Source organism: Canis lupus, chromosome 2 (genome assembly GCF_048164855.1).
Source record: "Canis lupus baileyi chromosome 2, mCanLup2.hap1, whole genome shotgun sequence".
Taxonomy (NCBI): Eukaryota; Metazoa; Chordata; class Mammalia; order Carnivora; family Canidae; genus Canis; species Canis lupus.
In genome coordinates, this window is record NC_132839.1 from 81,266,315 (window position 1) to 81,283,873 (window position 17,559).

The window sequence follows — 17,559 nt, forward strand, 5'->3', positions numbered from 1 at the left end:
TCTTCAGGTTCAGACAGCTATGGTGACCTCTTCAAATGCCTCACAAGGATTAGGCTGTCACACCTTGTCAGGTGGTCTATGTTTTCAGAGCTCTATCTTTGTAAAAGATTCAGTGTTCCCATTGCTGTAGCATTTCTTTAGTCACATTTTCTAGCTCTTTCCCTTTCCCTCTATATGGCTTTTTCTCCATCCAAACAGTCTGTTGCTGTGTATAGACCACGTCCTGCAGCATCTCACTTGACACCACTATGCATATAATCTCCCCAGATTAGAACTTGTCTGTCCCCATACCGACTCCACCCTTCATCTCACCCCACTGAAATCATGCTTACTACTCATAGCTCTGATCCATATGCTATCTACATATGAGGAGCCTTCGACTAATTCTAATTGTATTAGCTATGTCATATATATTAGATTTTTCTTTTTTAGATCTATCTCCGTTACCAGTTACTCACATGTAATGTACTTGTCAGTCATACAAAATTCCAAGAGAAGCATTCGGTTGTCTTAATGATAGATTTCCCTGTATACATTGATCTCTCAACAGTGAAATCTGTCCCTTCTCTGGATCTCTCAATATGTTTTTAACATAAGTAGTCGATAAATGGTGCTTGAATGAAAGACTTAAAGACTTGAAGAATGAAGACATTCAGCAACTTGATAATTTTTCTGTGTTTATATGTTTTCTGTGTTTTTTCTTTTTGTCCCAGCATATTTGTATTGCAAAAATATAATGCACAAATGCAAATATAATTGCATTCAGTGTCAAATTGGACCAGCATTTGGAGAAGAAAATAGGAATATCTGTGATGTTAAGGAAAATTCTCCCTATTGACTCAATGGACTTGGTGGGATTTGAGGAATGAGAGGCTTTGAGAGGTGCATAATGGAAAAATTATAAATGAATATGAATTTTGTTTGGTTTAGATTATCTATAAAGTAATTTAAATAATTTGGGAGAGTCATTCAATATGTGAAATTGAGACTTTTTTAAATGAAATTGAGAATACTAATAAATCAAGTTTCAGGCAATAAGAAGAAAAAATTATATTTTAATAAGAAGCTAATGGTGACCTCCCGTGTGTGTTGATACGCATGATCACTGTATTATCAATATATAATATGTAAATAGATATTATTATGCATTATATAATAAGTAACATGTACATTTAAATAATTTATATATACTAGATTAAATTATAATAATAATTTAATAATAATTAAATTATTATTATTATTTAAAAATAATAATAATTATAATTATTATTTTTTTATTTATTGAAAGAGAAAGCAAGGGGCAGAGGGACAGGGGGAGAGAGAATCTCAAGCAGACTCCCCACTGAGTGCAGAGCCCTCATGACCTGAGCCTAAATCAAGAGTTGGACACTTAACCCACTGAGCTACTCAGGTACCCCAGTATAATGGGTTAAATTATTTAAGAGACATTTCATAAAGCCTAAATTTCTCCCTTCATAATCCTGCAAAGTCAATTTTGTTGTTCCGATTTTACAGATGAGGAACTTTTAAGGAAATGAAGCCAAGGTCACAAAGTAGTGAGTGGCAACACTGGGTATCAAATCAGAGTTTGAACTATGAGCAAAGCCCACACAGTTTTCCACTGCATTACATTTAGAAATGACTTACAGGAAGTAAGCTCATAAGCATGATTTAAGTCAAGAAAAATTAGAGAACATATTGTCTATGCTACTCCAATTCATCTGAAGTAACTATTTTATAGCAGCAATTCAAATAATAGTGAAATATAGAAGTAGCAATAGTCGATCCTTTGAGGGTAGAAAATACTACCCAAAAGACTCTTTTCTCAAAATGAGGATTTGGGATTTGAAACCTCATAAATTGTACTACAAACTCTTTTATTGCTCAGATGTGTTAAAGGTTATTCTGTTTTGAGACCCTCTTGATGGCTTTACCTGTTCTTAGTAAGTAGTAATGATTACTGTTTAAGAATGCATTAACTACATGTACTGAATAATTATTATGACACACAGGGAGCCTCTACAGTGAACATGTAACACATTGGCACAGTTCACTCTAGTATAGACTTCTGCACTGTATTTAAACAATTTATAAATTGAGAGAGCAGGAGGGCAGAGAGTTGCCAAGGAGAAGGGCAAGGAGGAGAAGATGAACAGGAAGGTTAGAACCCTTGTGAGCATTTTTAAAAGAATTTTGGGGTCATGGAGGCATTCCTATTACTGGAAGTAATTAAAGCAAAAGCTGTCATTTCACCTGTTGGAAACGGATTATCAGACCAAGAGATGTTCTCTAAGAATTCTGTCCTAGCCAGCTACTAGTCAGCATACTTTCATCACATAAGTTAGTTTTTGAGGGACAGAGAGCTTTTTAAGGTACATTGGTGATTAGGATGTATTGTAAAAAAGTATAGGAAAGTGACCTAGGAATTGTGCAACAGATTCCCTCAGAAAATGGAAAGAGAATCTGAGATAGAGTAATGTGTTATCCTGTAACCTCGGGAGTTGGGAATGTTCCAGTTCCTCCTTTACTCTCCTGCCACATCTGCTTCTGCAAATTTTAATTTTTCTTTCCCTCTTTATTTCTCTCTTGGATTCCTCATAATTTACACAGTTTTGCTTACTGTCTTTTCTGTGGTGCCTCTTCTCTTCCTTCAGCATCATTTTATTTATTTATTTTTAAATATTTTATTTATTTATTCATGAGAGACATGCAGAGAGAGGCAGAGACATAGGCAGAGGGAGAAGCAGGCTCCCTGCAGGACCCTGATGTGGGACAGGATCCCAGGATCTCAGGGTCACGACCAGAGCCAAAGGCAGACACTCAACCACAGAGCACCCAGGGGTCCCTTTTAGCATCATGTTCATCTGTTTTTTCCCCCCCTGTTCATCTGACACCCACCAGTTCCCCTGCAAGTCCCACAGCTCAGAGCATCCATTTAAGGTAGAGTCTCCAAGCCTGGAAACAAAGAACAAAGTCAAAGAGTTAACACTAAACTGATAACTGAAGATAATTGTATCTTTCCTGATGACTGAATAGATACTTCAGGGACTTGAAGTACTCCAGAGTCAACTTTAAATGCATTAATTATCTTTCCTATTATTTGTAATTTCTTTCTTTCACATAAAAGTCAAGTGGGAAAATAAATTAGTGAGTTGAGCTTTCAAGTAACTTGGAATCCAGATAAATGAGAATGTATTGTAATTGTGTGTATTGCAATTGAAGAGTCATTTCCTCAGATCTAAGATTAATGACCTCAAACTTCCTGTCTAATTCCAATTCTAAGACTTCTATGATCTACATAAATACAGTTCAGAGCTTCTCACCATGTTTCGATGATTGCTTTCCTATAGTCGCATTTAAAACTTGAATTCTATTTCCTGTATTAAATACCTGGCTTAATCAAGAACTTAAAAAATGATCCCAATATTTTGCATTCATTTGATAGTAAGCCTGAAGAATTTCCTTAAAATTTGGTGGTTCCTTGAGAACTCTGTAATCCTCAGGAAAACAGGGTAATTCTGATCCCTTTCCCTATTCTTGCAACCAAGCGAATGTCAAACTATCTATACACACTATAGGTGTTTGTTTCTTCTTGGCTTTTACCATTTTGAGGAGTGATATCAGGCTGCTAATACTTAACATTAAATGAATTTTTCAGAAAATACAAATAATTCAGAGTCCTGTTTAATTTCAGAACTACTTTATTCACATGATTTGGTCACTTATTCAGTCTTTTAAAATTTTAGTTATTATCTCTGATGTACTGGGTACGTTCTAGGTCCCTGAGATTCAGTAGTGAGAAAAACATACAAAATCCCCTGTTTTTAAGGAGTTTCCTCTTATGGCATTCTGGAGACTCTTTAAAATATGTAAACATTTCATTTTGAACACTTATTTTTCAGAGATTCTTTTATATTGTTTTATGTTTGGTTTTTCGCATTTTTAAATTAATTATTATGGAAACTATGTAGGTTGTTTACTGGAAACAGGATTGCCATATTTCACCTATGTTATAAAACTACCAAACATTGAATTCCTTACACCTGTGAGTAAACCCAAAGATAGACAAAATAGCAATGTGTAGAATTTTGTGCTGTTTTCCAATTCAGTATTACTCAAAGGATAGGAGTTGTGCAGAGAGAGCCTTTTCATAACAATATTCAGATTAATTGAAAGATTACAAATAGCTGATTAGCAATAAACTAGAACAAATAAACAATTTTCCACTGACCATTATGAAAGGATATAATACCTTTTTGCCTTCTCTCTGGAATAAACTAAATAAATAAAAGCATTTGTAGGCATGTTGTCATTGATTTCACTTGAAAGCAAAAACCTTTCTAACTCACTTGTGGCTTTGGTTTTGGCTGAATTATATGGTTTTCCTATTGCTTTCATAAAGCACTTGATACTCTACCAATGACTGGTCATTCTAATGTGTGCACACTTAGACCACTGACCCTGCTGTGGTTAAACTACATTTATCCTGGCCACATATTAAATGTTGAAGAATTGTGCCTATGCCTTAAAGAACACTTGACCTAAAACACATATAATTATATTTGTCTAAAGCACATTTTATTTTTTCAAATGATAATACACATAATAAACTACACATGAACTCTACGACCAATAGCAAAGCTTCTTTGCTGCATAATTTGCATCAAACCAAGACAAAAACTGCCTTACAGGTATAGTGTTAAGCAGTAGTTCTTTTCCATAAATAATGACAGAAAGACACTATTTTCTTCTTTCAAAGGTAAAGTTAAGAGGCACATTGTTAAATTCAGGCCACTCCATAATACATAAATATTGAATTGAATTAATGGTAATCAGTGTGATTTTTAGAGTTTTAGGTAAAGTTAAGAGAATGTCTCTCTCTTCATCCTTGCACATTGTTAAATTCAGGCCACTCCATAATACATAAATATTGAATTGACTTAACGGTAATCAGTGTGATTTTTAGAGTTTTTTTTTTTTTTTTTAAGTGAAGGTCCTCTTTACATAATTTCCATTACCTGGCAAATTATATAAAATGACTTCACTCAACCAATGCAGTAAATTTTACATAGTAACATTTCCCAGTTTGGGGGAATTTTTTTTTAAAAAGAAAATTTTAAAAAATACATGTACCATTAATAGATCATGTTTTTGCATAACCTAACATTCTGACAAACTGATGAATATGATTAATCAGCATGAGGATAATGACCATAGCCCTTCAATATTTGTTTCTAGTTGCTGTTCAGATTTGTGTCAGTGTACTGGTTTGAATAGATGCCGTAATTCTTGTTAATACACAAAACTCACACTCCCACACATGGTTTGGATGAATTTAGAAGTTTTTTTTTTTTTTTTTTAATGTCAAATCAAACTACCAGCAATAATTTTAAAATCATTGCCACATAAAGGCCAAAACAATTCAGTCCAGTTAGCTGAAATTTTTCATTCTCTACCTGCTAATTGGTGGATAACTATTTGATTGATGGAATAGCCCTAACATAAAGAACATTTCTTTTATGATATTTGGATTTGGATGCTCCTGGAACTCAAATAAGACAAGTTTGAAATTTTTAAAGAAACATTCCTTCAATCATCAATCAAAGCTACATGTTTTGTGTATAGAATAGTGTTTTTGCAGTCTGGCAATATTAAAACTTGGATATCTGAAGGTAACATATTCAATGTGCTCTCTTGTAGAAGCTTCAATGTGAACAAAAGCCTAAGTATTCAATAATCATGTGGGCACTACTGCCTTTACTGACCTGACCACTGAGAATTGATGAATTAGTTAAATAAAAGATAATATCTGTTTTAGATATGCTACTATGATATGATTATGGAAGTTCCAAGTGGAGATGTCTAGCAGGGAGCCAAAGGGCAAAACCTACCAATCAATCTCTTTGGAAAATGAAGCTTTGAGAATTATAAACGTGTATATAATGATTGAAGTTATGAAATGCATACAAATGTCTGGAGTTATACTTAGGACTAAGTTAAGTGTACAGTCCTCGGGTTTATGTTGCATAGGTCTGTTTTTCTTCATCATCTTCAGGCAACAAATTAAACAGAGTAAAACTGTTAGGGGTTAGGTTTTCCCAGGTGGTTGTTGCAAAAGTAATGCAAGGAATCAATAATGACAGAGGAGTCATTGAGGTAATGACCTTTTTAGAGAACAATGTGAAAATGAGATAGAGATAAAAGGAAAGGACATTAGAGGAGCCAAAGACTAGAGGTGCCAATGAATTTATAGACTGTTTGTGAATGATTGGGTAAAAGAGTGGACATTATTATTTGAAGTTATAGTCGTATTGTGGTAAGAAAAATATAAACTCAGAAGTGGCACACTTAAGGGGGAGGACAAGGATTACTTGTGCTCCTCTGTTCTCATGGCAATTTATATTTAATTCTACTCTAGCACTTTACATTATAGAGTAGTTTTCTTGTGCCTTTCTTCCTGACTCCAATGGGAATCGTTTTAAGGTAGGGAAAATCATTTAGTCTCACCTATTTCTGGGACATAGAAAATTTCTGGTGAACAGCAGATGACCAATGCATGGTGTGGGTGTGGGTGTGTGTGCCTGTGTACATTTGTATGTTTTAATATATGTATTGAATATAGCTAGGTTGATTTTCTATAAATGTGGCCAGAGTATTACTTTCTGATGCAATCATCATAAGCTTTCTAAAGCTAGATGAAAAGCATTTCTAAATGTTGGGCTTTTCATGGAAGCTTCTGATAAACTTATGTGCATAATTCTCTTCATAAACTTGGATATAGGTAGTAGTAAAGCTTTCCTTCTCTTATTTTTCTTATGCATTTTCCAGAAGGGCATTTTTTTTTTTTACTGTAAATTTTAGATTTCATCCCCTACGCCCTTGCAACTTTTCCCTTGAGGAAAGAACTCCTCATTCTTAGCTCTTGTCCATTCATTGAGACAAAAGTGTGTCTTACTCCTTGACTTTAACATATTCCATTATCAACAATAACCTTAAAATATTCCCAGAATAAGATTATTGTTTTTATAATCTAATCACGAGAGAATTGCAAATGTGGCAATTTTACTTTAAGTATATAAATAACAGTCTATTACACCTATGGAAAATATTCTGAAAGTGAAATAGGCAAAATACGGTAAAGTTTAAATTCTCTACATTTCAGTTTTAAACAATTTCTGCTATTTCTTAGGTATACAAAGCTATAAAATATTTGAAAATTTTGTTCTGCTGTTTTCACAAATGTTAGATTTCACTCAGCACTAAAAGCTTTAGTAGAAAGTATTTTTATAAATATCATCATATATAACTTAGTTCTTTTATATAACTAATTACAGCTAAAACTATTTTGGGGTATGTTGTTGTATAAACCAACAAGTAATTCCAGGCTTTTATTGTATTTCCAAGATACCAACGACCTAGTTGAAAGTTAAGAATTCAATCAAATGTCTGTAGTCCCAAGGTCTACCAAGAGGTAAATAAATAATTTCAGTGTTTGAAGCATTTGTTATTGTATGATTAGAAGTGATATTTTAAGGTCAAATGATAATTATTTAAAGAATAATCTGTAAGAATGGTTGTATTTATATGCCCCTACATTGACCCTAAATTAGAATATCCTAGAATTGCACATTTCAGTGTCCCTGATTTTTGATCTTGAGTATGAGTTGTAACTATGAATAATGAGGTGTTACTTATGACACTTGTGTTGGGAGTTTATGTGTGGTTCAACAAATATATTTATTGTCCTTCTAGAATACATAGGTATACATAATTTGAATTTTACATGGACTAGTTTTTCATATTAAATGCAGATTGGAACCCAAAAGTTGTTGTCAGAGAAGGACTAAGAGGAACTTCTGAGTAATTTTTATTGTAGGAGGTAAATAAGAAAGCTCAGTGTGTATGTGTTAGGGGAATCTGTGGTTTACCAGGGTAATGAAATTCCTGCTTCTTCCTAAAGTCAAAAAAATATAGTTGGGGGTAGGGGTGCACCTGGGTGGCTCAGTCAGTTAAGTGTCCGACTCTTGGTTTTGGCTCAGGTCATGATTTCAGGGTTGTGAGATTGACCCTAAGTCAGACTCCACTCTCAGCACTGAGTATGCTGAGACTCTTTCCCTCTCCCTCTCCTCATCTCTTACTCTCTCCCTTTATCTCAAATAAATAAATATTTTTTTTAAATACAGTATATATAACCATAACCCAGGGTATAATGAAAAATGGGTAACTTGGCCTCAGAACCACAATGTTGCATTAGTTTACATAATATGTATACATCTGGCAATGGGTTAAAAAGCCAAATTTCAGTATTTCCTGAACCTTAAGTATGGATCATCTCTGTTCCTTTGCCTTTACTAATAGCCTTCTTGTGATACTCTCTCCCAGCTATCAGAAATGATCTGTGGGAAAATGAAAAATTAGATTACTCCAATGATTATGTTAAGGTATTTGTGCAATAAACACATTTCCTTCCTTTCTTTGGATTCTACCCTCCCTTAATCCCTTACACCACCTATCCCAGATATAAACACACAAACTCTCATCGTCAATCTTCTGTATCTCTCTTGATCTCTTTCTGTCTACCTCTGTCTCTGTCTCTGTCTCCCTCATTTACACACACACTTACCAGTATCCACGTATCTCTGTCCATGATTTAGAGAATTAAAACTGATGACAACCACGAAGAGGAGAATCTGTGAGTCTCTTAACACAAGTAGAGCTGCCACAGCAGTTCAAGTAATAATACAGATTACATGCCCTTTTCCCCAGGCTTGCATACTTAGGAAGGATCTCACTACCCATCCCTGACATTGATAACACCGGGGTTATTTGCATGTGTCCAGAGATGGAACACTTGTCCCTTCTCCTGTCTGTTGGTTTCACCACTGAGGTTTCTTCAAGTGTTGTCACAGAGTGGACTTTGGCAGTGGGTTCCCTAAATGGAAAGAAAGGATGGAATGACACTGTAATGGACCAATTCGTGATCACTTATAGTATCTAACTTTTGGATTACCAGGGGGAATTAAAAGATATTGATAAGGGAGAAGGCAGCAGAACTCCAGTGAGAGAAGCCCATTGAGTGACACTGCCATTGCATCACATATTTCCTGGAATGCAGGAAACTTTTTGTAATGACTATTTTTATTTTTATCATCATCAGTCTACACTTTTTTGTTGGATTCTTATTTTTATCATCATCAGTTTACACTTTTTTTGTTGGATAAGTCTCATCCAAAACATTTACCTCTGTTTAATATTCACCTCTCCCAGTCTTATAGGTACAACTGTAACATCATTTCCCCCCCCGCCATTAACTGCTATTATTCTTTCTCAACTAATACACATGCTAGGTTTGAAGGTACATGAAAGAAAAAAAAAATCACACCAGAATGTGTTCCCTTTTCTAAGATAACCATATGTCAATGCTTAATTTCCTTCATTGTTTTACCATTTAAAAATGCCAACCAACCAAGAAGACAATAAATATTCCTTACTATTTGAGATCTCAAAAAAGTATGGGGGCAATATAGTCAGTTTATTTTTAATTGAAAGTTAAAAGAAAATAATGTTTATTTCAATACATATACCCCGATATGTTAAACAATGTTAAGCAAATATAATGAGAAATTTTTATAAAGGCTTAGAGCAAGCTGGCCTGTGAATGCACCACAGTCTAAAGAGACGAGCTCGCCTGGCAGAGGGAGGCAGTGGCCAATATATTCTAAAGGAACCCTTCCTACTTCGTATTATTTACACTTAATATTTTTCATATGAAAATAACATACTCACTGTAACAAAATAAAATAAAATGCTGTTACTAGTGAATCTGAATTCTTTTTGAAAGCAAGGAAAACATTTATGTTGTGCCTGTATTCCAATAACAATATATATGGATTCTGATAAATATGTCAATTTTAGTTTACTTTTCAAATATGATGTGTAAAATTGGACTTAGCAGTATTAATAGTAAACTTTCCGTGTGATTATTATATTCTGTGAAATGCAAGCAGTACTAGATAATTAGTTGAAAATCATTCAACAACACAAATATTCCTCTAAATGTGACACATAATAGAACTCATTCAGCAAAGATTACAGTGCAGCTAGATCATTATTTCTGACATTCAGCAGTCAACATCCAACATCATTGCCGAAGATGCTTTTCAGAGCAGCTAAACATTTTAAAATAACAATTGTGGTATCAGAGCATTCATGAATAACACACAAAGCTGGAATTTACATTTTTCATTAGTAAAACTGCCTATTTTCTTCTAAAGAATGTTGTTTATTTGGATAAATAATACAAAACCATGGCTTTGATACGATTCTCCTACAATTGGAAACTTTCAGTAATTAACTCGTTAGCCAGTGGATCTAAAAATTTAGAGGACCAGATTATCACCAGATACACTTTTCAGATTTCTCCTTAGTTTATTGTTAAAAATGGAAAGAACAAAAGGAAAGGTCTGGTCAGTCAAAACATTATATATTTAATAGCATGGACTATATAAATAAGCCATTGAGAAGTGCCAGCTTTTTCTAATCTAGTACTTCCCAATTTATTCAATCACCAAAAGTACAAAGTATTTTTCAGGGCGCCTGCTAGTTTCGTGAATAATTGGAGAAATTCATGAATATTTATAAGTACAAATGATGAACAACAAAAAAGCCGCAATACTTCAACATTATTCTGAACTTTCACAGCACTTTTAGGGCATTTGCTTCTCTCCTCATATTCTTTCTGAAACATTCACATTATCTCTCCTTAGTCTGCTAAAATCCAATGTTGTTCAAGGCTGTTTCCTATTTAGTCTTTTCAAAAATATATTTTTAAAATAAAAACTGATTTCCTGTTCCAAAGGCTACCCTCTGAATAAAACACACAAACAAGCAAACAAAACACACACATACACAAAAACCCCACAACATTTAAATAAGGTCACTATGACTTGCATTATCTGTTTACAAGACTGAACAAACCCATCTTTCCATAGCACAGTTACCCTGAAATGCGGAACTACCTCTTGGTATTTAATCATTTCTTTTCTGGGAAGCAGTGAATGATTCCCCTCTCCTGAAAGATAGGATTTTATTTCCCCACTGTGTCAAAGAAGACTTTCCTCTGTTTGTTTCCAGATTATGAGGGTTCAAATCCCAGTTCTCCCATTTATTGGCTGTATGATCTTGTGCAAATAGCTAATTGAACTCTTTGGACTTCTGACTTATTAGTTGTATAATGGAAATAAAAATCGTATGTAGATCATAGGGTTATTGGAAAAAACATATATATATTTGTTAACTGAAATACATATATATATGTGTGTGTGTATATATATATATATATATATATATATATATATATATATATACAGTTACATAATTGTGCTGTGCTATCTTTTAAGGATATCCTCAGGTAGGATTTTTTCTCATTATGTGAATTAAATATAAATAATCATAGGTGTAAACATATGTATAGAAATACAAACACATCATATATACATTTTCACTATGCAATTGAGTTACTTTATCTTTTAGGAACCCCATGGGCTAAAATTATCATGCCATTATGTTTATCTTTCCCCTTAGTATCTGATATTTCTGAGTTTCAAAAAGTTCAAGGCTTTTTGAGTCCCCACTATCCCAGAAGGCATCCTCTTGTGGTAGCCTGATTTTGCTTCTCTCTTAATTGTAAACTATTCAAGGGTAAGATTAGGCTTAATTGTAAACTAGTGAAGGGTAAGATTAGGTCTTATTTCTCTTTATGTATCCTTTGCCCAGAACATCAAGTCACACAAATTTCTTTTTTTTTTTTTTCACACAAATTTCTTAAATGGTCATTGAATAAATATTACTAGGTGCCCTGATTTGTTTGAAAAGTACTTGAAACGTTCCATTGTCAAAATACATATAGCATGTATTCTTCACTGGCATAGAACTTGTTTTGAGAAAGTTGGATAGAACATTTTAGTGGGTCATTCTTGCTGGCTGGCATCTCTGAAGTTAGCATTATCTCTAAGAGAGAGGGATAATTGAATGCATCGCTAAGTGAATAAATGAATGGATTATTAAGTGAATTTTCACTAATTTAAGTCAGAGTAGTCACACTCAAGAAATATGCTGCCTAAGACTTCTCATGTAAAAAAAAAAAAAAAGTTTATTTTACTCAGTATTTTGCAAACTAAAAAGGGAAACCAGAGATTACTAACATTTGTCTGAACTCAACAGATTAACATTTTGAAAATAGGCAGAAAATAGTGAGAAGTCAAAAAAAAAATCAGGCTAGAAAATGAATTTATTCACAATAATCTTCTGTAGATAGAAATTGCAGAGATGGAGAATCAATAGTCACACTTTGTACTCACTCCATCATAAACTTCAGTGGACGGAAAATTAAAGTCCAAATGAACTGTTCCCAAACTTTCTTAATAAAATGTCAAATGGATTCTCAGTTTGTCTTTTTGATCTCAGTAATATTTTCAGTTTTCACAAAGGCAAACCACTTGGTAACTGCATGGCCACTTATATTTAAAAAGAAAATATCATTTAAAATTGTCTTCCACATTTTATGAAAACACATTCTATCTCCATCAATTAAGTTTTCCAATTAAAATGACAATTTTTGATTAGCCTAAATCCCTATTATTAAAACAGTGAATTCAATATTCCATGTTGTCATTTTAGTATTAATTATTGTCACATTTTCATACAAAAGAAATAAACATATGTTAAACATATATTTACTTACTTTTCTTTTTCTCTTTTTAATTAAGCGTTCTCAACTCAATACATAGAGGGAAAAACGATTAAATAATTAACTTTTTTTATTCTTTGGAGATCCCTGTGCATTTTAATTTACATGTTGATTATGTAGCCAGGAAAAGTCTCCCATGTTTAATTTGATTAAGCAGAGCAGAAAGTGCCTTAAAATGAACAGATAGCTGAAGCTGAGAATGCATTTTGTCTATAATTGTGTTAATGAACTACCCTGATGAGACTTGTTTAGTACAAAAGGCCCCCTGACCTTTTGATTAACTATAAAATAGGATACTTCTAATATCTGCAGAGTTCTACTCCATTTTTACAATTTCTTAAGCCAAACATTTAAGTCACTTAAATACTTTAGAAAATAATGGAATGAGTAAAAGAGCTAGGCATTCATTGTTTTAGCTGTAAATCTACAGATTCTTGTTCACTCTAAAACTCTCGGGTGAAAGCCACCAGTATTTTTGAATTCATCACTTCCTTTGTATCCCAGGCTATGGTAGACTTTGTGGGGGATCAATAAGAGAAGTAAATGATATAAACCATGATACTGTGTGTTAGGACTGCAACTCAGGTACCAAGAACAAATGATATCTGATTATAAATTGTAATAGTAAACCTAAACATGAGTGGAATTTATGTGTAGCAGTTTTCAAAAAAAAAAACACAGATAGTTTAATGTGAGAATTGCAGCCCTCTCCTATGGGAAGTGTATTACCTGTCAATGCAGTATATCACATTTCTGTGTCACTACAGTATTTAATGTTTACACATACAATCATCTAATTAAAAGAATTGCATGGCTATTCAATAACTGTCTAATTTGGGAGGGCAAAGTCTTCATGGTCAGGTGGTATCTCAAACATGTGTGTGTGTGGATGTGTGTATATGTTAAATGGTATATATATATATATATATATATATATATATATATATAAAGGAAAAAGGAGGCTCACAGATAAATAAAGAAAATTTTGGCAAGAAGTCAAGCCATGTTTTTTTTCCCCATTACATTGGGAGGATTTTCTGTTCCATAACTTAGAGAATAAGTAAGAGATAACTTTGAATAATTTTAAGTAAAGACAATAATGATGGGCACCAGTATGCTGACTTTTGTAGAATGAATGATGAAATAATTGTTAAAAAGAGTAATAGTTAGGGGAACCTGGATAGCTCAGCCAGTTAAGTGTCTGCCTTTGGCTCAGGTCATGGGATCAAGCCCAGGTCTGGCTCTCTGCTCAGAGGGAAGTCTGCTTTTCCCTCTCCCACTGCCCCTTCCCCCTTCTTATACTCACTCTCTCTCTCAAATAAATAAATTATTCTTTTTAAAAGAAGAAGAATAGTTGAATACATGTATCTGTATCATAAACTAAACTAAACTGGCATTAAAATGCAAAATATCTGACAAAGAGGAAATATTTTGAGGTAATATTTGATGTAATTTTGGCATTGGAAAAAATAATATGCAAGCACAATTACAGGTTTGGGAACCAAATATATTTATATGCTTAACTATTAGAAAATAAACTCAAAAGTTAGCAATAGTAATCTTTGACTTAGGGGATCACAAAGTGATTTTTATGTCTTTTTTTTTTGTACATTCTTCTGTATTTTCTGAAATTTCTACAATTCATTTTTATTTTATTAAAATTATTTAGGTATATATTTTTAAATCAGTAGATATCCTTGATAAAGTAATCATCAAATACAGAATTTTTTTATGTTTTGTACTATAAGTTAAAATTTGTAAGCTGAATATTCCAATACCTATTCAGTTCTTCACACTCTCCACTTTCAATTCTAAATATCTCTCACTTATATATTTACATATACACTGTAATTGGGATATATATATTTACATATACACAGTAATTGGGACAGAAAGTCCTGGCCTAGAAAGCCTAACATTTACATTTTCTTTTTTTTTTCTTTCCCTAGAGAAAATCTCTAGTAGGATGTTCATAATCTCCACGTATTTTTGGTCTGTCCAAATTTTTTCTTACTGTCGACTTCGAGTTTCATAGCGTCATGGTCGAACATGTACAGGGTGTGATATCAACCTTCTTGTACCTGTTGTACCTGTTGAGGGCTGATTTGTGGCCCATGATATGATCTGTTCTGGAGAATGTCCCATGTGCACTTGAAAGGAATGTGTATTCTGCTTTAGGAAGAAATGTTCAGACTATATCTGTTGAGTCCCTGTGGTCCAGTGTGTCAAGGCTATTGTTCCCCTGTTGATTTTCTGCATAGACGATGCAGAAGAGAGAGAGAGAGAGAGAGAGAGCATGAGTGGGCGGTGGCAGAGCAGGAATTAGGGAGAGAGAGAGAATTCCAAAACAGGCTCCATGCCCAGCGCGGAACCTAGCATGAGGCTCATTCTCACCGTTCTGAGATAATGACCTGAGCCAAAATCAAGAGTTGGACACCCAAAAGACTGAGCCACCCAGGTACTGCAAGTTTAACATTTTCAAGACAGATCACATGTACATTCTCGAAGTTTATCTTCCATGCTGTTTTTGAAGGTTCATTCAAGAGTTTTTACATAGAAAGCTACCTATATTGCTCATACTATATAAATATTGTTAGTGTTGAGCCAATTATATGTTTGGGTACAAATTGTTTCCAATGATTCTAATTTTACAGTTCCTGTGCTACTCAAAAATAATGAGTCTAAAATGCAGGGCACATATGTTTTTCTAAAGAAAACATTATATGAATTAATTCTTTCATTCATCAAAGAGTTGTTGAGCACTTGCTATGTGACAAATGTTCTCTCCATTCCCTAATATTTGGAAATCACATCATATTAGAGTTTGCTTTATATTCACCATGCAGTTTCTTTTTCTTCTGTTTTACTTAGAATTTTGGTCGCCTGTATTTTTTTTTTTTCATTTTGGGGAGAAATTATGCATGCTTTCTTCCTCACTTCTTTAATATTTTATGATTTATTCCCACAATACCTTTATCTTGATGCTTTGATCAGGCAAAAAATTTATAATATCAAGACAGTAACTGTTTTGTTTGTTATTTAATCTCTATTCTTCACCTAACATAGAATCTGGTGTATTTTAATTCCTTAACAAATATTTTTATAATGGATGAATAAGAAAAAGCAATCATATGATTATCTTTCTTTTCCTTTTTTGTCTTTCCATTTCCAAAAATAATTGGAGATGTAGAATCTTATTATCTCATAAACTTTCAGGTTTTATAATCCAAGAGTGACTATTTATAGTTAGGCACTGATTGAATGTGTTCTAGAAAGAAGCTAAAGCATATATGCATCTATTCTTTCAATTATTTATCAGACTTTGATTTATTATGAAAATATATTTTAAAAAGATTCTATTTTTAAGTAATTTCTATACCCAGTGTGGGGTTTGAACCTGCAACCCTGAGATCAAGAGTCAGGTGCTCCATGGACTGAACCAGCCAAGCACCCCTGAAAATAAATTCTTCCACTCAAACTTTGCATGTTTTAATCTGAATGATATAAATTAGATTCAGGTGTTTAAAAAGAAAGACTAAAGGGAAAAATAAAAATACTAACACACTGGGAAATATCATCCTATTCAAAGATTTTAGTTATTTCCCTTGGTTTCATATTATACCTGAAAGACTTGATTTGGTACCTGTTAAATGGCTTCTTTCCACTGCCAATTAAACAAGCTTTTGGTTCCATGGCATTACTCACAGTGCTGTAATGTTTCCACAGAGAATAAAATGCTTTCATGGTGAATCCCCAGGAAACTCGATGTGAGAGAAATAAGTTTTAAAAACACAAAAATATGGAGATATACCTTATAAGGACACCTCTACCAAGATTTTTAAATGACCACAATATAAAGATGTAAATCAGTAATTAGAAATCTCAGCATTTTTATCCACTTATTCATCTATGAGCCACTTCTGTTCATAAATGCTAAAAATCCAGAATTTTACCTCCATCTGTATTACATACTTCTTACATCAGTGTTGCTCCGCACCTTCCTAAATTCCTGCATTTTTTCCCATCTTCAAATTTCAACTCTCTTAATCCACGACAAACTTTTGACTCCACAGTGCTCTGAATATATTTACTGAAAATGAAAAATAGATTAATTCCTCTGTTCCTTTTCACCTCAAACCCAAGACCTTAAAGATGCTATCTAACTGCAGTTTAACATGAAAATATGATGTAAATATTGGCAATATGGTATAGTAACATCAATAGTCTTCAGTATTCAAATGACTGCCAAGAGCATAAAAAGAGCCTACCTAATATATAATTGGATTTACATTGATTGAACTTCTCCTGAAAAGAAAATAAGTGCACTTGAAAATGTTCACAGGGTTGGAGTTATTTTGCTCATTTGATTTACAATTCTTTAATCTTAGTCATACATTTCTTTCTTTCTTTCTTTCTTTTTTTTTTTTTTGCTAGTTTAGGCATTTTGAAGTTGCCCAATTTGTTAAGTCATCTCTTGATTTGTTCTCCTATTTACAGACTTAGCTAAGAATTCATAGATATCAGTATTTATTTATTTATTTATTTATTTACTTACTTACTTACTTATGAGAGAGAAAGAGAGAGAGAAGAAGAGAAAGTCTCAAGCAGGCTCCTCACTGAGCATAGAGCCCTAGTAGGGGGCATGATCAGGAGCCTGAGATCATGACCCTGAGCCAAAATCAAGAGTCAGATGCTTAACCAGTTGTGCCACTCAGGCACCCCAGATTTCAGTATTTATATCAAGACTTCTACTTGTTCATCTGAAAGATGGAGAAGCCAACAGAAACACAGTTTAAGGATCCCTAGTATGT

The 17,559-nt window shown here is 33.4% G+C and overlaps 1 long non-coding RNA gene across 6 annotated transcripts in view; it reads right to left on the reverse strand.

Moving 5' to 3' along the window:
• LOC140610572 (uncharacterized) overlaps positions 1 to 17,559 on the reverse strand; it is a 150,822-nt gene that overhangs the window by 50,902 nt on the left and 82,361 nt on the right. For 5 of the 6 annotated variants that reach the window (XR_012012178.1, XR_012012171.1, XR_012012177.1 and 2 more), the window contains exons 2-3: positions 16,702 to 16,838; positions 8,624 to 8,932 (exon numbers count right to left, since the gene is read on the reverse strand). This is a non-coding gene — a long non-coding RNA (uncharacterized lncRNA). Of the gene's footprint in view, positions 1 to 8,316; positions 8,397 to 8,623; positions 8,933 to 16,701; positions 16,839 to 17,559 lie in introns of all 6 variants that reach the window. The other variant, XR_012012179.1, reaches the window with a different exon arrangement.